The following is a 23728-nucleotide window of genomic DNA, read 5'->3' as shown; positions in this document are numbered from 1 at the left end:
AGAGAGACCAGGGTTGTGGGGACTAACGTTGCTTTGAGAGAAAGAGCCATAAGCCCCCTTGTTCAACTTGCCATGGTTCATTCAATAGTCTAGAGAGAGACCAGGGTTGTGGGGACGAACGTTGCTTTGAGAGAAAGAGCCATAAGCCCCCTTGTTCAACTTGCCATGGTTCATTCAATAGTCTAGAGAGAGACCAGGGTTGTGGGGACTAACGTTGCTTTGAGAGAAAGAGCCATAAGCCCCCTTGTTCAACTTGCCATGGTTCATTCAATAGTCTAGAGAGACCAGGGTTGTGGGGACTAACGTTGCTTTGAGAGAAAGAGCCATACGCCCCCTTGTTCAACTTGCCATGGTTCATTCCAGGAACATATCTGAATAGATTTGACGAAATATCACTTACCAGCAGTTTGGCTTTTAAATGTTCCCATTCAGAAAGGGTAAATGTCACTATTTCTGCTCCGAAATCAGTGGTTATTTAGTCAGAATGTTATGCTGGTGAATCTGAGTGCTACAGATGTAGGATCTTCATTTGATAACTCTTCTGTTGCTGTTAATTTTCCTGCACAGCATGAAATGCAAACTTGTCGTGTATTCAAGGGTTAAAATAGCTTCTAATGCTTCTAAATTCCACTTTAAAATGTCAGACTTGATTTGCGCTAATGAATAACCCCACAAAAAAATTCCATTTAATTATAATCCAGATAATAATTCACATTATTACATTACTGTTGCTGCAGGATTATGTTCTTGCTGTAGCAAACTGGCTCAAATTAAGATCCTACATCTGTAGTTAAAAGCACTGAACTGAAATGGATGTTAATCGATGACAGCACTGTTGACCTATGAGGAGATTAAAAGCCTGTCGTAAAGTACTTGATAGAGGATATTGCGTCTACGCATCTCAAAACTAGTATTAATGAATAGCATATCAATTTATAGTGTGTTACACATTGACCTTTACCATAAATATCTACAGTGTTGATTCTTTCTTCTTCAGTGGTATATCTACCTGCACATTTTGCAGGATGTAGCTAGAGTTCTTTGGCTGTGTACCAGGATTAACTCATCGCTGCCCTTTCTGTTGGCCTGTTGGCCTGTTTGGCAGGGTAGGGGGGGATCATCAAGCACCCAAAGGGCTATGCATGCCTGCTGCTAATATCTTCCTTCTCCGGAAGCTGTGGCAGATGAGCCTGTCCCACTGCCCAGCTTTACTTGATTAAAGGGTTAGGTCACTCAAAACCTGCAAAACGCATCATCACAGTTTCTGCTCTGTACTGAAAGTGCTCTAACTTGACTGCTGACATGAAACATTTCCCGGGATGTATTTCCAGTGGACTAATGAACAAAATACAAACATATACATTTTGAGTGAACTATCCTTTTAAGAAAGAAAAACATACTGTTATTAACCCCTTCCCCATTTCCCCCACCTAAACCTGTACTCTGGATACGTTTTTGGCTAGCCGGCATTACATTACAGTCATTAGCGAACAATACAAATACCAGGCCAAGACTTCCTACAGCATTTGTTGACATTAGACATTAGTTAATGTAGCCTGAATGTAAACATAGCAGAGCACTCTACCCAGGAAATGCCAACCATTGAACCACTATTTACTCAGGATTGCATTGCCCATCCAACGTGACACAGTATTTAGCTATTAGCACTAATATGACCATATTAGATGTTTGGTGTTGAGTTCTTTGAGGTAAGTACCAGAACGTATCCATTGTTGCCACAACATTTCCTATTAAATACCAGGTAAGTACCAGTGGAGACATCAGCTACTGTAAAATAAAGTGCTCCCTGTTGTTGCTCTACTTCCTGATATGCAGATTCCATGTGGTGTACTGTAATGGAGAACCATTGTTTCTTAATCCTGCATGCAGGGGCTAGTGTTACACACAGGGAGATGTGATAGCTAGCCGTCTGTGTAAAAATACAGTGGAGACTGTGGTCCGGTCACAGTGTAGGGTAAAGTTTCTCTAGGTGCTGATCTTGGGTCAGTTTGGCCTTTTTCCCCACTATCTGGCTAAGGTTGGGGGAGGGGGAAGGAAACTTCACTCCAGAGTGACTATTGTGGTCAGTCGCTAAAATGCTAATCTGTTCAAGGCACATTAGCTGACGACTGTCCAGTCACTTAATGCAGATGTTTCTGTATACATGAATAGCCATGCATCATGTATTATGTGTTGTCTTTATCTCCTGATATGTTGACCCAGGCTATTGACCTGGACTGTCTTTATCTCCTGATATGTTGACCCAGGCTATTGGCCTGGACTGTCTTTATCTCCTGATATGTTGACCCAGGCTATTGACCTGGACTGTCTTTATCTCCTGATATGTTGACCCAGGCTATTGACCTGACTGTCTTTATCTCCTGATATGTTGACCCAGGCTATTGGCCTAGACTGTCTTTATCTCCTGATATGTTGACCCAGGCTATTGACCTGGACTGTCTTTATCTCCTGATATGTTGACCCAGGCTATTGACCTGGACTGTCTTTATCTCCTGATATGTTGACCCAAGCTATTGACCTGGACTGTCTTTATCTCCTGATATGTTGACCCAGGCTATTGGCCTGGACTGTCTTTATCTCCTGATATGTTGACCCAGGCTATTGACCTGGACTGTCTTTATCTCCTGATATGTTGACCCAGGCTATTGACCTGGACTGTCTTTATCTCCTGATATGTTGACCCAGGCTATTGGCCTAGACTGTCTTTATCTCCTGATATGTTGACCCAGGCTATTGACCTGGACTGTCTTTATCTCCTGATATGTTGACCCAGGCTATTGACCTGGACTGTCTTTATCTCCTGATATGTTGACCCAAGCTATTGACCTGGACTGTCTTTATCTCCTGATATGTTGACCCAGGCTATTAGCCTGGACTGTCTTTATCTCCTGATATGTTGACCTAGGCTATTGGCCTGGACTGTCTTTATCTCCTGATATGTTGACCCAGGCTATTGGCCTGGACTGTCTTTATCTCCTGATATGTTGACCCAGGCTATTGGCCTGGACTGTCTTTATCTCCTGATATGTTGACCCAGGCTATTGACCTGGGCTATCTTTATCTCCTGATATGTTGACCCAGGCCAGTAGTATGGATATGGTGGACACATGCAGAATGCCTGGGGACTTTGTTTGGCTGGCCCAATATTTGTCTGCAAACACTTACCTAATGTGGGTACTCCCTAAATACCCTCACGCACTATTTCCTGACATGACAGCGACATGCCCGATGCTTCCGGGTCCAGTAGACTACTACTTTTACCCCCATGGAGGTTGGAGACCGAACCTAACCCAGGGGGTTAAGCAAAACACCTCAACTGTTTGTCACATTGTTGGCCCAACACCTTTGTGAAGTTTCTTCGCTCTGTTGTTTGACTTGTTTCTTAAAAATGCCATTTATTAGTTTGGACCAGCTGAACTTTCCTTTGAGGCAGCAGGGTTAATTAGGCCTAAGATTTTGAATTATACATACTCCAGAACGTCTTAATTACCTGTGTTAATTAGCCTGTTTGCTCAGGGATCTGTGTTTGTGTCCCAAATGGCTCCCTATTCCCTGTAAAGTGCACTACTGTTGATCTGGGCCTATAGGGGTCTGGTCAGAAGTAGTGCACTATGTCAGAAATAAGGTAACATTTGGGGACACACTTTTTTCAAGTGTCGCCGAGCAACGCTGTGACATCACCGCTCTCTCACAGAACTCGGGAGCTGTTATCAAAGCTGTTGTTTGCCTCATCTCTAAACAGACAGGGATGGAATGACTCCTTCCATTTGAAAATATAGATAACACTTCTTAATTGGCCAGAGGGCACTGAAGGGCCGCAGCTGTTGACAGAACAAACAAGGTAACATTAGGAGAGAAGGGTCAATTGAATGGGATGGGAGGATGCCAGGAATCTTGTGGATGGAAAACAGCAATGCTCTGGAGATTCTATTTCGACGATAAGGACCAGGTGGGGCCTATTGGTTTTCACAGAGATAACCATTTGTGCTCTTTGAGACTCATTTCTCAATGCACCTACTTCTCTTATACCCTTTTGTTCTGGACCTGCAACAGACCTTTCTTTTGGACAATATGTTCTGACAGCGTTGTCAGGGTGACTGGGGCAGCACAGTCTTCTTAAAACCTGTTAAGGAAGTAGAGAATTCAGGCAGCTTTTCGCAGCTTTTTGTTAAAAATCGCGCAACATTTCAGTGCCCTGCTATTCATGCCAGGAATATAGTATATGCATATGATTAGTATGTGTGGATAGAAAACACTCAGGCGTTTCTAAAACTGTTTAAATCACGGCTGTGGCATTAACAGAACGTGTGTTTCAATGAAAAGTGCAGGAAATCTGTTTAATGAAAATGGAAAAATATATCCTTCCTGACTTCAAGGAATTGTTCAAAGTGAACCGAATTAAATAGGGCCGACTTACACTGCCTACAGCTTCCACACGTGGTCTAGAGTCTTGTCATTTGATTCGCATTGATTCTTGGTCTAACCGGTTCAAGGGAACTCCTTCCCTCCGGTCTCCGACGATGTTTTGATCGAGCTCTCTCCGGACAAGTTTTATACACGGACAGCAAAAGAAATTACATCGCCTCCTGATGAATTTTATCGCTTATTAACGTGTACTAATACCTAACGTTGCATTAGAACAGTATTTCGGGTGTTTTGTGAAAGTTTATCGTCGACTTTTTGAATTTAAAAAAATGGTGTTACGTTATGAAACGCTATTTTTTCTGTTTATCACACAGTATTCTTAGATCGATATCTAGGCTATATATGGACCAATTTAATCGAAAAAAGACCCTAAATTATGTTTATGGGACATCTAGGAGTGCCAAGAAAGAAGCTTGTCAAAGGTAATGAATGTTTTATATTTTATTTCAGCGTTTTGGTTTGCGACGGATAACGCAAAATCTGTCGTGTTAGGTGACGTTGCAGTATTTTGAGGGTGCATGGTATCAGATAATAGCTTCTCATGCTTTCGCATATAAAAGCATTTTACAAATCTGACTTGGTGGATAGATTCACAACGAGTGTAGCTTTAATTCAGTATATTGTATGCCAATTTTAATGAAAGTTTGAGTTTTATCAAAAACTATACGTGGCGCACTTGAAATTTCCACTGATTTCCACTGATTGATGTTCCCACAGCGGGAGCACTTCCCTAATCACAGAGATAACCATTGGTGCTCTTTGAGACTCATTTCTCAATGCACCTACTTCTCTTATACCCTTTTGTTCTGGACCTGCAACAGACCTTTCTTATGGACAATATGTTCTGACAGCGTTGTCAGGGTGACTGGGGCAGCACAGTCTTCTTAACCTGTTCCTGGTGACAGTCTTCTCCTAGCTGAGCGTCTGTACTGTCCCCTTGAGGTTGCAGTCCCAGAGATCAATATCTAGAGACGGGGGAAATATTGATCAACTGTCCCATAGCCATTTCTGTTGTGTGACCTTGTCACAGTATCATTATGAGCATTGGTATTAACAGCATGTTAATTAGTTGACTTTATTACAATTTTACTGTGTGTCCCTGAGGGTATTGTCTTGAGAAGACCCTGTTTCACAGTGTTTGTTATCCATTGGTTCTTTCCAAATGCTACTTATGTCATGCTGGTTGCTAGTAGACTGACAAATAGCAAGCCACAAATGGCAAACTACAGGTCAGAAAATGGCTTTTTGATCATTCAACTCACTGTTTTTGACAGGTAGAATGGGCTGTGGTCCTGAAACATAAACGGCCTTGATTGCAGTGCACTGAGCTACAGATGAGAAAATAGGGAGGTAAATTATAGCCACTTATGGCTCAGGATTTTACAGTAACAGGCTTGGTATTCTACCTGAGGGGCTCAGTAACAGGTTTGGTATTCTACCTGAGGGGCTCAGTAACAGGCTTGATATTCTACCTGAGGGGCTCAGGAACAGGCTTGGTATTCTACCTGAGGGGCTCAGTAACAGGCTTGGTATTCTACCTGAGGGGCTCAGGAACAGGCTTGATATTCTACCTGGGGGCTCAGTAACAGGCTTGGTATTCTACCTGGGGGCTCAGTAACAGGCTTGGTATTCTACCTGAGGGCTCAGTAACAGGCTTGGTATTCTACCTGAGGGCTCAGTAACAGGCTTGGTATTCTACCTGAGGGGCTCAGTAACAGGCTTGGTATTCTACCTGAGGGCTCAGTAACAGGCTTGGTATTCTACCTGAGGGGCTCAGGAACAGGCTTGATATTCTACCTGGGGGCTCAGTAACAGGCTTGGTGTTCTACCTGAGGGGCTCAGTAACAGGCTTGGTGTTCTACCTGAGGGGCTCAGTAACAGGCTTGGTATTCTACCTGAGGGCTCAGTAACAGGCTTGGTATTCTACCTGAGGGGCTCAGTAACCGGCTTGGTATTCTACCTGAGGGGCTCAGTAACAGGCTTGGTATTCTACCTGAGGGCTCAGTAACAGGCTTGGTGTTCTACCTGAGGGCTCAGTAACAGGCTTGGTATTCTACCTGAGGGGCTCAGTAACAGGCTTGGTATTCTACCTGAGGGGCTCAGTAACAGGCTTGGTATTCTACCTGAGGGCTCAGTAACAGGCTTGGTATTCTACCTGAGGGGCTCAGTAACAGGCTTGGTGTTCTACCTGAGGGCTCAGTAACAGGCCTGGTATTCTACCTGAGGGGCTCAGTAACAGGCTTGATATTCTACCTGAGGGGCTCAGTAACAGGCTTGGTATTCTACCTGAGGGGCTCAGGAACAGGCTTGATATTCTACCTGAGGGGCTCAGTAACAGGCTTGGTGTTCTACCTGAGCGGCTCAGTAACAGGTTTGGTGTTCTACCTGAGGGGCTCAGTAACAGGCTTGGTATTCTACCTGAGGGGCTCAGGAACAGGCTTGGTATTCTACCTGAGGGGCTCAGGAACAGGCTTGGTATTCTACCTGAGGGGCTCAGTAACAGGCTTGGTGTTCTACCTGAGGGGCTCAGTAACAGGCCTGGTATTCTACCTGAGGGGCTCAGTAACAGGCTTGGTATTCTACCTGAGGGGCTCAGTAACAGGCTTGATATTCTACCTGAGGGGCTCAGGAACAGGCTTGGTATTCTACCTGAGGGGCTCAGTAACAGGCTTGGTATTCTACCTGAGGGGCTCAGGAACAGGCTTGATATTCTACCTGGGGGGCTCAGTAACAGGCTTGGTATTCTACCTGAGGGGCTCAGTAACAGGCTTGGTATTCTACCTGAGGGGCTCAGTAACAGGCTTGGTATTCTACCTGAGGGGCTCAGTAACAGGCTTGGTATTCTACCTGAGGGGCTCAGTAACAGGCTTGGTATTCTACCTGAGGGGCTCAGGAACAGGCTTGATATTCTACCTGGGGGGCTCAGTAACAGGCTTGGTATTCTACCTGAGGGGCTCAGTAACAGGCTTGGTGTTCTACCTGAGGAGCTCAGTAACAGGCTTGGTATTCTACCTGAGGAGCTCAGTAACAGGCTTGGTATTCTACCTGAGGGGCTCAGTAACAGGCTTGGTATTCTACCTGAGGGGCTCAGTAACAGGCTTGGTATTCTACCTGAGGGGCTCAGTAACAGGCTTGGTGTTCTACCTGAGGGGCTCAGTAACAGGCTTGGTATTCTACCTGAGGGGCTCAGTAACAGGCTTGGTATTCTACCTGAGGGGCTCAGGAACAGGCTTGATATTCTACCTGAGGGGCTCAGTAACAGGCTTGGTGTTCTACCTGAGCGGCTCAGTAACAGGTTTGGTGTTCTACCTGAGGGGCTCAGTAACAGGCTTGGTATTCTACCTGAGGGGCTCAGGAACAGGCTTGGTATTCTACCTGAGGGGCTCAGGAACAGGCTTGGTATTCTACCTGAGGGGCTCAGTAACAGGCTTGGTGTTCTACCTGAGGGGCTCAGTAACAGGCCTGGTATTCTACCTGAGGGGCTCAGTAACAGGCCTGGTATTCTACCTGAGGGGCTCAGTAACAGGCTTGGTATTCTACCTGAGGGCTCAGGAACAGGCTTGATTTTCTACCTGAGGGGCTCAGTAACAGGCTTGGTGTTCTACCTGAGCGGCTCAGTAACAGGTTTGGTGTTCTACCTGAGGGGCTCAGTAACAGGCTTGGTATTCTACCTGAGGGTCTCAGGAACAGGCTTGATATTCTACCTGGGGGGCTCAGGAACAGGCATGGTATTCTACCTGAGGGGCTCAGTAACAGGCTTGATATTCTACCTGAGGGGCTCAGTAACAGGCTTGATATTCTACCTGAGGGGCTCAGTAACAGGCTTGATATTCTACCTGGGGGGCTCAGGAACAGGCTTGGTATTCTACCTGAGGGGCTCAGTAACAGGCTTGGTGTTCTACCTGGGGGGCTCAGTAACAGGCTTGATATTATACCTGAGGGGCTCAGTAACAGGTTTGGTGTTCTACCTGAGGGGCTCAGTAACAGGCCTGGTATTCTACCTGAGGGGCTCAGTAACAGGCTTGGTGTTCTACCTGAGGGGCTCAGGAACAGGCTTGGTATTCTACCTGAGGGGCTCAGGAACAGGCTTGGTATTCTACCTGGGGGGCTCAGTAACAGGCTTGATATTCTACCTGGGGGGGCTCAGGAACAGGCTTGGTATTCTACCTGAGGGGCTCAGTAACAGGCTTGGTGTTCTACCTGAGTGGCTCAGTAACAGGTTTGGTGTTCTGCCTGAGGGCTCAGTAACAGGCTTGGTGTTCTACCTGAGGGGCTCAGTAACAGGCTTGATATTCTACCTGAGGGGCTCAGTAACAGGCTTGATATTCTACCTGAGGGGCTCAGTAACAGGCTTGATATTCTACCTGAGGGGCTCAGTAACAGGCTTGGTATTCTACCTGAGGGGCTCAGTAACAGGCTTGGTATTCTACCTGAGGGGCTCAGTAACAGGCTTGGTGTTCTACCTGAGGGGCTCAGTAACAGGCTTGGTGTTCTACCTGAGGGGCTCAGTAACAGGCTTGGTGTTCTACCTGGGGAGCTCAGTAACAGGCTTGATATTCTACCTGGGGGGCTCAGGAACAGGCTTGGTATTCTACCTGAGGGGCTCAGTAACAGGCTTGGTGTTCTACCTGAGGGGCTCAGTAACAGGCTTGATATTCTACCTGGGGGGCTCAGGAACAGGCTTGGTATTCTACCTGAGGGGCTCAGGAACAGGCTTGGTATTCTACCTGAGGGGCTCAGTAACAGGCTTGGTGTTCTACCTGAGGGGCTCAGTAACAGGCTTGGTATTCTACCTGGGGGGCTCAGTAACAGGCTTGGTGTTCTACCTGAGGGGCTCAGTAACAGGCTTGGTATTCTACCTGAGGGGCTCAGTAACAGGCTTGGTGTTCTACCTGAGGGGCTCAGTAACAGGCTTGGTATTCTACCTGAGGGCTCAGTAACAGGCTTGGTATTCTACCTGAGGGTCTCAGGAACAGGCTTGATATTCTACCTGGGGGCTCAGGAACAGGCATGGTATTCTACCTGAGGGGCTCAGTAACAGGCTTGATATTCTACCTGAGGGGCTCAGTAACAGGCTTGATATTCTACCTGAGGGGCTCAGTAACAGGCTTGATATTCTACCTGGGGGCTCAGGAACAGGCTTGGTATTCTACCTGAGGGGCTCAGTAACAGGCTTGGTGTTCTACCTGGGGGCTCAGTAACAGGCTTGATATTATACCTGAGGGGCTCAGTAACAGGTTTGGTGTTCTACCTGAGGGGCTCAGTAACAGGCCTGGTATTCTACCTGAGGGGCTCAGTAACAGGCTTGGTGTTCTACCTGAGGGGCTCAGGAACAGGCTTGGTATTCTACCTGAGGGGCTCAGGAACAGGCTTGGTATTCTACCTGGGGGGCTCAGTAACAGGCTTGATATTCTACCTGGGGGGCTCAGGAACAGGCTTGGTATTCTACCTGAGGGGCTCAGTAACAGGCTTGGTGTTCTACCTGAGTGGCTCAGTAACAGGTTTGGTGTTCTGCCTGAGGGGCTCAGTAACAGGCTTGGTGTTCTACCTGAGGGGCTCAGTAACAGGCTTGATATTCTACCTGAGGGGCTCAGTAACAGGCTTGATATTCTACCTGAGGGGCTCAGTAACAGGCTTGATATTCTACCTGAGGGGCTCAGTAACAGGCTTGATATTCTACCTGAGGGGCTCAGTAACAGGCTTGATATTCTACCTGAGGGGCTCAGTAACAGGCTTGGTGTTCTACCTGAGGGGCTCAGTAACAGGCTTGGTGTTCTACCTGAGGGGCTCAGTAACAGGCTTGATATTCTACCTGGGGAGCTCAGTAACAGGCTTGATATTCTACCTGGGGGCTCAGGAACAGGCTTGGTATTCTACCTGAGGGGCTCAGTAACAGGCTTGGTGTTCTACCTGAGGGCTCAGTAACAGGCTTGATATTCTACCTGGGGGCTCAGGAACAGGCTTGGTATTCTACCTGAGGGGCTCAGGAACAGGCTTGGTATTCTACCTGAGGGCTCAGTAACAGGCTTGGTGTTCTACCTGAGGGCTCAGTAACAGGCTTGGTATTCTACCTGGGGGCTCAGTAACAGGCTTGATATTCTACCTGAGGGGCTCAGTAACAGGCTTGGTATTCTACCTGAGGGGCTCAGTAACAGGCTTGGTGTTCTACCTGAGGGGCTCAGTAACAGGCTTGGTATTCTACCTGAGGGGCTCAGTAACAGGCTTGGTGTTCTACCTGAGGGGCTCAGTAACAGGCTTGGTATTCTACCTGAGGGGCTCAGTAACAGGCTTGGTATTCTACCTGAGGGGCTCGGTAACAGGCTTGTTATTCTACCTGAGGGGCTCAGTAACAGGCTTGGTGTTCTACCTGAGGGGCTCAGTAACAGGCTTGGTATTCCACCTGAGGGGCTCAGTAACAGGCTTGGTGTTCACCTGAGGGGCTCAAATGAATTGATTGGCCATACAAGCATTGGAGAAGTCAACTGGCCAGTTTGGTCTTTGTGTCTGGGGAATACGATAGGGCATGCAGAGAGTTTGTCCATCCTCACAGGCAGGGTGAATATAGACTGGCTTTATTACATTTCTGTGTGTGTTAGTGTCTCGTGTGTGTGTTTTTTATGTGGTAGCAGGTGTCTGAGTGCTGTAGCTGGAGTCGTCAGTCAGACGTTCAGGACTATGCCACACACTCACACACTGTGAGAAAGAGAGTGAGCAGGAAGAAAGGGGTGATGTTCATCTGAGCTGGGAAAGAGATTTAGGAGAGATACCGTGAGAGGATATACCACGACAGAGCGGCAGGTAGCCTAACCGAAAGGTCGCTGGTTCGAATCCACGAGCCGACCAGGTGAAAAAATGTGACAATGTGCCCTTGAGCAAGGCACTTAGCCTTAATTGCTTCTGTGGAGTTGCTGTGGATAAGAGTGTCTGCTAAATTATTACAATGTAAATGTAAAAATGAGGAGATACCACACAGAGAAATACACGGTGTACAGAGAGGAGAAAATGAAAGAGAAAAAACAAGAGGGAAAGAGAGGACAGGAGGAGGGAGACTGGTTGGCAGTGAGAAAAGTAGAGCTATTCATTGAAAGAAGGAAAGAGAAAGAGGGTAGGAGGCTGTTCCATGGAGTAGGCTAGATAAGATGCAACTCTTCTGTACACTGCTGGTGCATGGAGTAGCAGGGGGGGAGGGACTCTGCTGATTCATCAGCGTAGTACTCAGAGCCTCCTCCCCTTGCACTCACTCTCTCACACAGACAGGAGAGAGAGGGAGCAAGAGAGGGTGGGAACAAGAGAGAGGGAGGGAGAAAGAGAGAGAGGGAACAAGAGAGAGGGGAGGGAGAAAGAGAGAGAGGGAACAAGAGAGGGAGGGAGGGAGAAAGAGAGAGAGGGAACAAGGGAGAGGGAGGGAGAAAGCGATAAATTGTGCTGCACTGCTTTGAGTGCCTTGAGACTGAGTTGCTGTGCTTGCTGTGTCCTGTGTGTGTGTCTGGCTGCGGGCAATCAGATCTGAGCATTTCGCGGTCAGCGGCTTCGCCCTGCTTGGCCCCTGCTGATCCCCAGCAGGCCCTCCTCAGTCCCCCCCGGGTTCTCACCGGCCCCATGATGAAGGAGGAGGGAGCCCTGTGCCGTCGCCGCTTCTCAACGTGCGGCACGACCAGCTCGCCGCGACCCCCACACCCCGACGGACGCAAGCTCATCCGCAACGCTTCTTTCGGGGGCTACAACGAGCTGTCGCCCCTCTCGCTGCCAGGTGGGTGTGGTAGTTGAGGTGGTGTTGGACCCCTCACCCTTCCCCTCCAGTCTGATGAGGAGCCTGCCCTGCCACGGGCTCTTCCACACCCAGCTAGTTGTAGACTAGCTGTTGCTTTGAGTAGTACCCTCTGTACTGTCGCCAAGTGGCCTGTGTGCTTGTTCCCTATAAAGTCGTAACCCTAGATACTGGTTGTAGACGGTGACTGTGCTGTTATTTGAAGGTCTATTGTCTTCTAGATGGACACTGAAGAAATATTGGAACTACAGGTACACTTTTGCTGTAGTGGTGTCCCTGTGGCAGAGTTACCTGTGTGCTTGTTCCCTGTAGAGACAGAGTCGTAACCCCAAGATACTGGTTGTGAACTGTGACTGTTATTTCAGATACTAATGTGCAGGAGGTTATTGTTTTCAGTGTACTGTCACAGTATTGGAGCTATTCTCTTGCTTGTCCTTTTGCGTTGCCTGATGCAGATTCTGATGTTGAACCTGTCATATCTATTTCTTCTTAGAGTTTTGAATTCTTATATTAGACCATACATTTAATACATATTTTCCTTGTATAGAAATGTACTCGGTCATATGCAAACGTATTATATCGTACTCTGTAGCCCGAGTAACTGTGCGCTGCTTTGGAGTGGCCGTCCACCTGAGCGTGAGATCAGCAGAGCTTTCACAGAACGTCAAGTGAAGTGAATTAGACCTAAAGCTTCTGTAGTGAGTGTGATGTTTTTAACCTGTCAGCCTGTCAGCCTCCCAGCCACCGAGCCGACACAGCCTCCATTCATCTCTGTTGAAGACTGTCTAAGAAGCTCTCTCCCTGCCAGGAGAGGCGCAGGCTTTTCACAAAGATTGCCGATTCACCGGAGACAGCTGGTACAGGCTGGTTGCATTCTCTCTTTCTCTTCAGCCAAATGTAATCTCAATAAAAATAGGTACGTGACGCTATTTCCTTATTATCAACCAACATTACATTTAAGCATCAGGTTCATCAGGCTGTATATAGCTTAACCTATCATAAGTATATCTGCCATTTTGGAGACGATCTCCACACAGTTTCATCAGTAATCCAGCTTCTCTGCCAATAGACCCCTCCTCTTTCAGGGTTACCTGGGGCTAGCTTCTCTAGCTTCCACAGGAGGTGCCAGTGAGGGGCCAATGACTCAGCAGATTAACCTGGGTGGCGGCCTATTAATAGACCAATCACGTGCACCAAAAAGACAGACAGAAAATATCAGTGTCCTAATAGCTCCTAGCCCACGACCACTCGTTTGAAATATTATCCTCCCCAAAGATGAAGTGGCTTTGTCTGGCCAGCAACACTGGCAGGGTAGCCGAGGAGGATCCGGTCCATGCCGACTGCCAATGAACACTCCCCTGTTTGTGTTGCTGTTGTTGATAGCCGTTGTTTGCAGGCTGAACATGAATTGGTTTTGGAGGTCATGAATGGGGAAATGGAGAAAGGGTGGAATTGCGGTGCTCTGCTAGCTCTGTTGACAACAGAATGGCAGTACGGATTTATTTTTAATGAACCTTTATTTAAGCAGGGAGTCAGGCTGAGACCACAATCTCTTTCGCAGATGATCCCTGCAGCAGATGAGCCCTGCAGCAGATGATCCCTGTAATTTGGATCACTCCTGGGTCAGAGTAACCATTGCAGCACGTCATTACAGGGGATGTATCCCAAATGGCACCCTATTCCCTATTAATTGGTCAAAAGTAGTGCACTATATGGGAATAGGGTGCCATTTGGGACCATTGCCATTCTCGCCATGTGATGACAGGCTGCATCGCTTGCTTCCTTAAAGGGGTCATCTGCAGTTCAAACAGTAACAAAGAGGGCACCCCAGCACTGTTTTGGTAAGAATGCTGAGGGATGGGGCTGGAGAAATGGAACCACTCTCAAATTCATCGACAGAGCTGTGGATTCAAGGACAGCCCATTCATGAGATCAAAATGATAGTTTTTAACCTTGTCTTCTGTCTATACATCAGAAATTATAGTTTTCACTTCTTAGGGCGGGATCGATATGACAACAGCCAGTTGAGCCAAATTCAAAACAACAGAAATCTCATAATTAATTTTTGTTGTTAATCCCACCACAGTGTCCGATTTCAAATGGGCTTTACAGCGAAAGCACCACAAACGATTATGTTAGGTCAGAGCCAAGCCACAGAAAAACACAGCCACTTTTCCACCCAAAGAAAGGAGTCACAAAAAGCAGAAATAGAGATAAAATTCATCACTAACCTTTGATGATCTTCATCAGATGACACTCATAGGACTTCCTGTTACACAATACATGTATGTTTTGTTTGATAAAGTTCATATTTATATAAAAAAACTCTCAGTATACATTGGTGCATTATGTTCAGTAGTTCCAAAAACATCCGTTGATTTTGCAGAGAGCCACATCAATTTACAGAAATACTCATTATAAATGTTGATGAAAATACAAGTGTTATGCATGGAACCTTAGATACACTTCTCCATAATGCAACCGCTGTGTCAGATTTCAAAAAAGCTTTACGGAAAAAGCAAACCATGCAATAATCTGAGAACGGCACTCAGAGAACAAATATAAATATCCACCATGTTGGAGTCACCAGATGTCAGAAATAACATTATAAATATTCACTTACCTTTTGATGATCTTCATCCCAGTTCCACAATAAATGTTTGATTTGTTCGATAATGTCCATTTATGTCCAAATAGCTACTTTTGTTCGCGCGTTTGGTAAACAAATCAAAACTCACGAAGCGCGTTCACTAGTTGCAGACGAAATTTCAAAAAGTTCCGTTACAGTCCGTAGAAACTTGTCAAACGATGTATGGAATCAATCTTTAGGATGTTTTTAACATAAATCTTCAATAATCTTCCAACCGGAGAATTCCTTTGTCTTCAGAAAAGCAAAGGAACGGGAGATACCTCTCATGTGAAATGCGTGTCACCAGTGCGTGACTGCTGGCAGACCTCTGACTCATTCCCCTCTCATTCAGCCCCCCTTCATTGTAGAAGCATCAAACAAGTTTCTAACGACTGTTGACATCTAGTGGAAGCCGTAGGAAGTGCAAAATGACCAAAATCCCACTGTATGGAGGCTGAGTTGAAAATCGACCAACTTCAGATTTCTCAGGTTTTTGCCTACTATTCTGAGTTCTGTTATACTCACAGACATCATTCAAACAGTATTAGAAACTTCCGAGTGTTTACTATCCAAATATACCAATAATATGCATATATTAGCATCTGGGACTGAGGAGCAGGCAATTTACTCTGTGCACCTTATTCATCCAAGCTACTCAATACTGTCCCCCAGCCATAAGAAGTTTTAACCTTGTCTTCTGGCTATACATCAGAACCCAAAATCTTATATTTGTGGTTCTGATGGGGTAAGACAGTTGAACTATGCTCATGAGGTATTTGTACATTTATATCCTTCAACAATCAATGGACACACATACTCATTCAAGGGTTTTTCTTTACTTTTACATTTTTCTACATTGTATAATAATAGTGAAGACCTCAAAACTATTAAGAAACACATGTAATAACCAAACAAGTGGTAAACAAATCAAAATATACTTTATTTTTGAGATTATTCAAAGTAGCTACCCTTTGCCATGATGACAGCTTTGCACACTCTTGGTGTCTTCACTATTATTCTACAATGTAGAAAATAGTACAAATAAATGAGTAGTTGTGTCCAAACTTTTGACTGGTACTGTATATCATTAATCCAGCAGATTTCCTGTTTATTTTCCATTTAGCAAAGGAAATGTGTATTTTAACCCCTCCCACTGTCCTGTGTATGTGGCACAATGACCTAAAGGGTGCAACAGGTTTTAGGAGCAATACCGGTCGCTTTAAAAACTCCCGAGATTGCTACATGCCTGCCTCCCACTGTAGCACTGCACCATGCTATCCCACTGTAGCACTGCACCATGCTATCCCACTGTAGCACTGCACCACGCTATCCCACTGTAGCACTGCACCACGCTATCCCACTAGCACTGCACCACGCTATCCCACTAGCACTGCACCACGCTATCCCACTGTAGCACTGCACCATGCTATCCCACTGTAGCACTGCACCATACTATCCCACTGTAGCACTGCACCATGCTATCATGCTATCCCACAAAATTAGCACTGAAAAAAATGTCTATCCCACTGATTGAGATTGTCTAATGATATCCCAGATTATAGCCAACTGGTCTCTGCTATCATCCAGGGAAAGATGGCATATTTAGTTTGTTATCTGGTCAGATTACAACCATGATTTATTTTTCTGGTTGCAAATGACCACGCTACCCAAAAACTGCACCATGCTATCATTGTAGCACTGCACCAGCTGCGTTCTGCCCACTGCTTCGCACTGCACCATCCTATCCCATTCTGCTAGCATCCTGCACCACGCTATCCCACTGTAGCACTGCACCATGCTATCCCATCCTGCTCTGTGCTGCTCCATCCTGCTCCACTGCTCCATCCTGCACTGTGCTGCTATCCTGCTCTGTAGCACTCCATCCATGCTCTGTGCTGCCCATCTGCTAGCACTGCACCATCCTGCTCTCCTCCATCCTGCTCTGCACTGCACCATGCTATCCCACTGCTCCAAATTAAGAACTGAAATCCTTCTGTGCTGCTAATCTGGTTTTCTGATCCATCCTGCTCAAATGATCATCCTGCTCCATCCTGATTGTGCTGCCCATCCTGCTCTCTGTTACATCCTGGGAAAGATGGCATATTTAGTTTGTTATCCTGGTCAGATTACAACCAGATAGAGATTTATTTTTCTGGTTGTGCTCCCATCCTGACTGTTTACCAAAAATATGTCTTATTGCATCATTGCATCCACTCTTGCTCCCCGTTCTGCTCCATCCTGCTCCGTTCTGCTCCATCCTGCTCTGTGCTGCTCCATCCTGCTCTGTGCTGCTCCATCCTGCTCCGTTCTGCTCCATCCTGCTCCCGTTCTGCTCCATCCTGCTCTGTGCTGCTCCATCCTGCTCTGTGCTGCTCCATCCTGCTCCGTTCTGCTCCATCCTGCTCTGTGCTGCTCCATCCTGCTCTGTGCTGCTCCATCCTGCTCTGTGCTGCTCCATCCTGCTCCGTTCTGCTCCATCCTGCTCCCGTTCTGCTCCATCCTGCTCCGTTCTGCTCCATCCTGCTCCCGTTCTGCTCCATCCTGCTCCCGTTCTGCTCCATCCTGCTCCGTTCTGCTCCATCCTGCTCTGTGCTGCTCCATCCTGCTCCGTTCTGCTCCATCCTGCTCCCATCCTGCTGCTCCATCCTGCTCTGTGCTGCTCCATCCTGCTCCGTTCTGCTCCATCCTGCTCCGTTCTGCTCCATCCTGCTCTGTGCTGCTCCATCCTGCTCCATCCTGCTCTGTGCTGCTCCATCCTGCTCCGTGCTGCTCTGTGCTGCTCCATCTACCACCAAAATGGTGGTGGTGACCTTGTTGCCATGGCAAATGTAAAGCAAGCAGCATACCTGACTGCACACTGATTTATGCCCCCAAAACTCAAAATTGATGCTTTGTCCTCGTGCGTATAGCAGGTAATGTTTTCACCCTTCCCCAATTGTCGTCAGGCCAGCTGTTGCTAGGGAACCTTTCGGTTCTTCCCGAAAACATGGCGACAGTGTCAGTGTTCATCAAAGCTGTCATGCCGTGTGTGTGTGTGTGTGTGTGTGTGTGTGTGTGTGTGTGTGTGTGTGTGTGTGTGTGTGTGTGTGTGTGTGTGTGTGTGTGTGTGTGTGTGTGTGTGTGTGTGTGTGTGTGTGTGTGTGTGTGTGTGTGTGTGTGCACTCCATCCATAGACATGACAAAAACACACACAATGTACACTTCACTGTCTTATATAATGATCCATCCCTAAAGATCATCATATCTGTTGTTCAGGGTGCAAATACGGTGCCATGCCACCCCCCTCACAGCATCATGGTACGAACCGTCTCACTGGGACTGGATGGAAAAAGGATGTTTGCGGTTGGTTCCACAGAAACATCTTCATAGGGGTGTTTATATTCCCTTTAGTTATGGAGAAGTGGGAACAAAGAACTCTGACTGTTGAAATGTTATTTTGGTTAGCGTTGGTACACCCTCAGTGGGTAGTCAGAAACCACAAGTATCCGTTTTTCAGGGGAAAAGCAGAGAACAGGTGAAGCCTGAACTTTTTGCTTCCGGTTTCAGCTGACAAACGACAAACAAACAAATGTCACTGTTGAAAAGCCATTTTGGTTAGAATTGGTTTGTGTTGGTTAGCATTGGTTTGTGTTGGTTAGCATTGGCTTTCTTGGTTTCTTGTCAGCCTAAGTTCTAGGTTTATGTAGGGAGAATGTTGAGTGTTTCTTTAGAGGAAAAGCAGAGAGAAATGTGAAGCATAAGACCTTGTCCCCCAAAGATATAATGATCCTATTGTGAAATAATTTATTTTAGCATGTCAATCTTGGTGGGGCAAACTGCCAGCAAAGCCTTTACACAGCACAGCACAACAATAAACAATACATTAATTGCACTACAACGGTGACAAACAGTTCCCACAAACTGTTAGGGCCTACATAAAACTATCCCAACAGCAGAGCTTTCTTTTCAGCACCATGGAGTGAATCCTTACCACTGCTACACCTGGCTCTCAGCGGAGCCTTGTCTGGCAGGGAAACAGTTCATTCAGCCTCATTTACTGCCTTTAAAAAAAAACATAGCTGATATGTTGATGTACAAACTATGGAGTAAGGGGACGATGAGCGGATAAAAGGCCATGTGTAATTTCGATTTTAAGACATTCAATAGCGAGCTAGGAAGGACGTAGTCAAAATAACTATTTGTTCAGCACTTCTGAAATCTGTTGCTGTACATTTCAAAACATGGGCTGTTTTACAGTATTCTCCCTGTACACCAAGTCAGAACCATAGGATAAATGAAGGGAGCATATCAGCAGACAATGAAAGGTCGTACAATATTCAATGATTACATATCTCTAAAACAGGCTATAGGCTACATGTCACGGACGTGTGGAGAGACGGACCAAGGCGCAGCGTGATTAAAGTTCCACATCTTTATTTTAGTGAAACTTTTCAAACAAAACCAGAAACAAACAACGACCGTGCAGTACTGAGGTGCAACATGCACTAACTCAAAAACAATATCCCACAAACACAGGTGGAAAAACGGCTACCTAAATATGATCCCCAATTAGAGACAACGATTACCAGCTGCCTCTAATTGGGAACCATACCAAGCACACCAACGTAGAAATATGAAAACTAGAATACCACATAGAAATTATAGACTACAATAACCCCTAGTCACGCCTGACCTACTACACCAGAGAGAAACAAGGGCTCTCTATGGTCAGGGCGTGACACTACATGTGATATCCAAGTCAGAACAGTAGGCTGTTGAGGCACTTGGGCACCTAACAGCTTACTACACAACATTCACTTAGTATTACTTTCTTAGCTACAGTATACATATATCCCTGGCGTGTTACATCATTTATGCAGCAACATACAATACATTTTTGGGCTCCCCTGTTGTGCTGTGCTCACTTGATTAGGAAGGTGGCGCAGCGGTCCTTCGTGGGCAAATTTTGTCATCAAACTTGTAACTCTATGGCAGCACCCAAGGGGCTTGAATTTTCAAGCTCTACCCGTAGATTTTGCAGTGATTTAGTGTCCCCATGAGTGACAGAACACTAAGCCAATCACAGCACAACTAGAGAATGTTGTGTTGTGTCGTGGCTTTGCTGGCATGCATCGGGAAAAATAAAATAGGAGTTTGCCCACCAATAGGGGCCTTGAAGGTTTTACAGCATTTAGCTCTTACCAGAGCGACTTACAAATGGTGCATTTTATGACATCCAGTGGATTTACAATAGTGTCTAAATCTTTTAAGGGGGGTGAGAAGGATTACCCTATGGTGACAGAACACCACCATAGCCAGAGCCAAGGTCACAACTGTACACAACTATGAGAATGTTTGTGTAGGGCCTGATCAGAGCCTTTGCAGTCCGAAAAAAGCACCATGGTCTTGTAGCGGATGCGAGCTTCAACTGGAAGCCAGTGGAGAGAGCAGAGGAGCGGGGTGAGTGAGAGAACTTGGGAAGGTTGAACATGCATCAGGGAATGAAAATTAAAATAGGGTGTTGTAGGCTTTGCCCCACTTAGCAATAGAATATAACGGGCAGTCCCTTCCCCGGTTTTGCCGAAAGGTGGTGATCCGTCATCCACTGATATGAACATAAAGATGCGATTGAAACCTTTGAAGAAGGGGAAAGGAAAGATTAATTGTGTTTTACCATGTGAGGTTATGACATGACTTGGTGTATAGCGAGAATAGGAGAGGACCTAGAACAGAGCCTTGTGAACCAGTAGCCTATGTCTTGCCTACATGTGAGGCCTGTTTCAAATAAACCAACCAAATGTGCAGGCAATTTTTATATAGACTTCCATGTGCCATTGTAACCAGTAGCCTATTTCTCTCATGTTCTATTGTTTTTCAAATAAACTTTCTTTCATTGTGCGGTAGCCAAAGACACAATCCTGTTATATTATCAACCCAGGCTGGTTGCCTTTAGATCTCCCCTCTTTCCACATTTCTAACTGATATTTTCATCTTTGCCTCATGAAACCGCGTGCATGTATGGTGTGCTTTTGACTGTTTTCCGCTAATTGCGTTATGGAGGGAACATTCGCGCAAAGCTTACTGCGTTTATAATGTGAAGTAAAAATATATCCCTAACGATCTGTTGCATGAACATCTTTGCTTTTTAAAGTTTTTTGGGATGTATCCTAGGCCTACTGGTTGTATGAATTTGGGATCTATCGTCCCATAACGGCCCCAGTCTGTTTAGAATAGGCTATTTCTTTCTCACACAGAACGACAAGCTGACCATTATAATAGATCAACTTTTCCACTTTGGGGGATAGTAGACTAACATAGGCAAGTGAATCAAGTGATCCATTGCTGGTCTTGTTTGCTGAGGAAAAGTAGATATCTTCAAAGTGCACATCAGAATTGGGTAAGAAGGAGGCACCCCGTTGCATCCTGGATCATGTTCTCTGAAGATGAATAATCATCAACGAAATGTGATTTCTGTCCTTCTGAACTCCGTGGGTCGACATCCTAATCAGGTTAGCACCGCACCCAATGCATGTCCGGTCATTTAAAATGCTGCCGGTCAAAAACCCTGACACACACACACACGCACGCACACACACACAAAGATGCCTAATCTGAAACTCCTCAGCCAAATAACCAAACATCCCTCCAATGTCAATATCCTTAAAGGGAGGTGATATATTAAATGGATTTAATTTGAATGAATAAACATTGTCTGGTCCTGCTAGACAGTTGACTCAACCTATCCAGACAGACAGTCTTCATTTAACAAGGTAGATGGATGACAGTAAGGTTTACAGAGAGCTTTGTGTCAACCAGTCAGCCATTTCTCTCAGCACATCTCTCCATAGAGCCTTCAGAATGAGAGCTTCCCAAGTGACACCCTATAACCGATGTATTGCACTGCTTTTGACCAGAGCTCTATCAAAAGTAGTGCACTTCAAATAGGGTGTCCTATCTTTTTTCTTCTCCTTCCTTTTGCTCTGTCACTATTTATACCATATTCTCTCTCTCTCGATCCCTTCTCTGTTTCTCTCAGATGTTTGTTGCGGACTGTAGTGCTCGTCAGTCAGGGCTCTGCTTGCATGTGTGACTGGGTGTTTACATCAACTAACTCAACTATCAACACTTGATGACATACTGCTGGGCACATCCAGTCAATACATTCAGGAGGTGGGTTCTAGGCAGATAGTAAACGCATGCATCTTGGTAGCTACAGTTGGACACCCTTAATTCATCACTACTCACACCAAACCAAAACATTGTGTTAATTAGGGCACACCTTAGCAAAACGTTTCAAAACCAAATGCAGCAGAAGTCGAAAATTGCCTCTTTTTTTTTTACGGACATATACTACTAGTTCCTTCCCGTTTTACTCTGTTTTCTTCCATTTGGTGTCTACTGAACAGGACCCAGGGTGCACCTCTAACAAGACACTGTATAGCCTTCTATAATTACTCCTCAGGGATAGAAGATAAACCAATGAGAAACATTTCATTGAATCACAGCCATGACTTTTTCCAACATCAATAACATTTTAATAGGATCATGGCTACCCAAATGGCACTCGTGACTAGGGCCCATAGGGAGGGGTGCCATTTGGGACAAAATCTCTTACTGGTGAGACTGACGTTGAAAATTTGATTTGCAGTTGAGGCACCCTGATAAGCCCTCTGACCTCTAACATCTGACCTTGTTAGAACCAGGAAAAGACCTAGGGGGACCTGGCAAGAGGTCAGCAAAGTAGTCATCGTAAACACATTAAAAACAGTTACAATGATCAATGACATGTTCTGCTATAAGAGCTTTACACTCAGACAGCATACTGCATGTAGCTTACTGACTAGCCTTTTATAGGACTAATATAATGTAGCTTACTGACTAGCCTTTTATAGGACTAATATAATGTAGTTTACTGACTAGCCTTTTATAGGACTAATATAATGTAGCTTGACTAGCCTTTTATAGGACTAATATAATGTAGTTTACTGACTAGCCTTTTATAGGACTAATATAATGTAGCTTACTGACTAGCCTTTTATAGGACTAATATAATGTAGCTTACTGACTAGCCTTTTATAGGACTAATATAATGTAGTTTACTGACTAGCCTTTTATAGGACTAATATAATGGACTAATGACTAGCCTTTTATATAATGTAGCTTACTGACTAGCCTTTTATAGGACTAATATAATGTAGCTTACTGACTAGCCTTTTTATAGGACTAATATAATGTAGCTTACTGGCCTTTTATAGGACTAATATAATGTAGTTTACTGACTAGCCTTTATAGACTAATATAATGTAGCCTGACTTTTTATAGGACTAATATAATGTAGCTTAGGACTAATATAATGACTAATATAATGTAGCTTACTGACTAGCCTTATAGGACTAATATAATGTAGCTTACTGACTAGCCTTTTATAGGACTAATATAATGTAGCTTACTGATAGGACTAATATAATGTAGCTTACTGACTCCAATATAATGTCTGAATAATATAATGTAGCTTATTAATATAATGTAGCTTACTGACTATCCTTTTATAGGACTAATATAATGTAGCTTACTGACTAGCCTTTTATAGGACTAATATAATGTAGCTTACTGACTAGCCTTTTGTAGGACTAATATAATGTAGCTTACTGACTAGCCTTTTATAGGACTAATATAATGTAGCTTACTGACTAGCCTTTTATAGGACTAATATAATGTATTGTAATATAATGTAGCTTACTTTTTATAGGACTAATATAATGTATTAACTAGCCTTTTATAGGACTAATATAATGTAGACTACTGACTAGCCTTTTATAGGACTAATATAATATAGCTTTGACTAGATAGGACTAATATAATGTAGCTTACTGACTAGCCTTTATAGGACTAATATAATGTAGCTT

General features: G+C 45.1%; 1 long non-coding RNA gene and 1 pseudogene across 1 annotated transcript; one reads left to right on the top strand and one right to left on the bottom strand.

Moving 5' to 3' along the window:
- Positions 1 to 8056: 8056 nt before the first annotated feature.
- On the bottom strand, positions 8057 to 9836 carry LOC127918421 (uncharacterized). The gene is made up of 3 exons (XR_008099935.1): positions 9797 to 9836; positions 9042 to 9371; positions 8057 to 8679 (listed from the first exon to the last, which is right to left on the bottom strand). It is a non-coding gene; the product is annotated as an uncharacterized LOC127918421 (long non-coding RNA).
- A 2020-nt stretch (positions 9837 to 11856) lies between these two features.
- LOC118381717 (oxysterol-binding protein-related protein 8-like) overlaps positions 11857 to 23728 on the top strand; it is a 75264-nt pseudogene continuing 63392 nt past the window's right edge.

The sequence above is a fragment of the Oncorhynchus keta genome, unplaced genomic scaffold, assembly GCF_023373465.1.
Source record: "Oncorhynchus keta strain PuntledgeMale-10-30-2019 unplaced genomic scaffold, Oket_V2 Un_contig_1414_pilon_pilon, whole genome shotgun sequence".
NCBI classification, from domain to species: Eukaryota; Metazoa; Chordata; class Actinopteri; order Salmoniformes; family Salmonidae; genus Oncorhynchus; species Oncorhynchus keta.
Note: the sequence above shows the minus strand (reverse complement) of the source record. Positions and strands in the feature narration are given on the sequence as shown.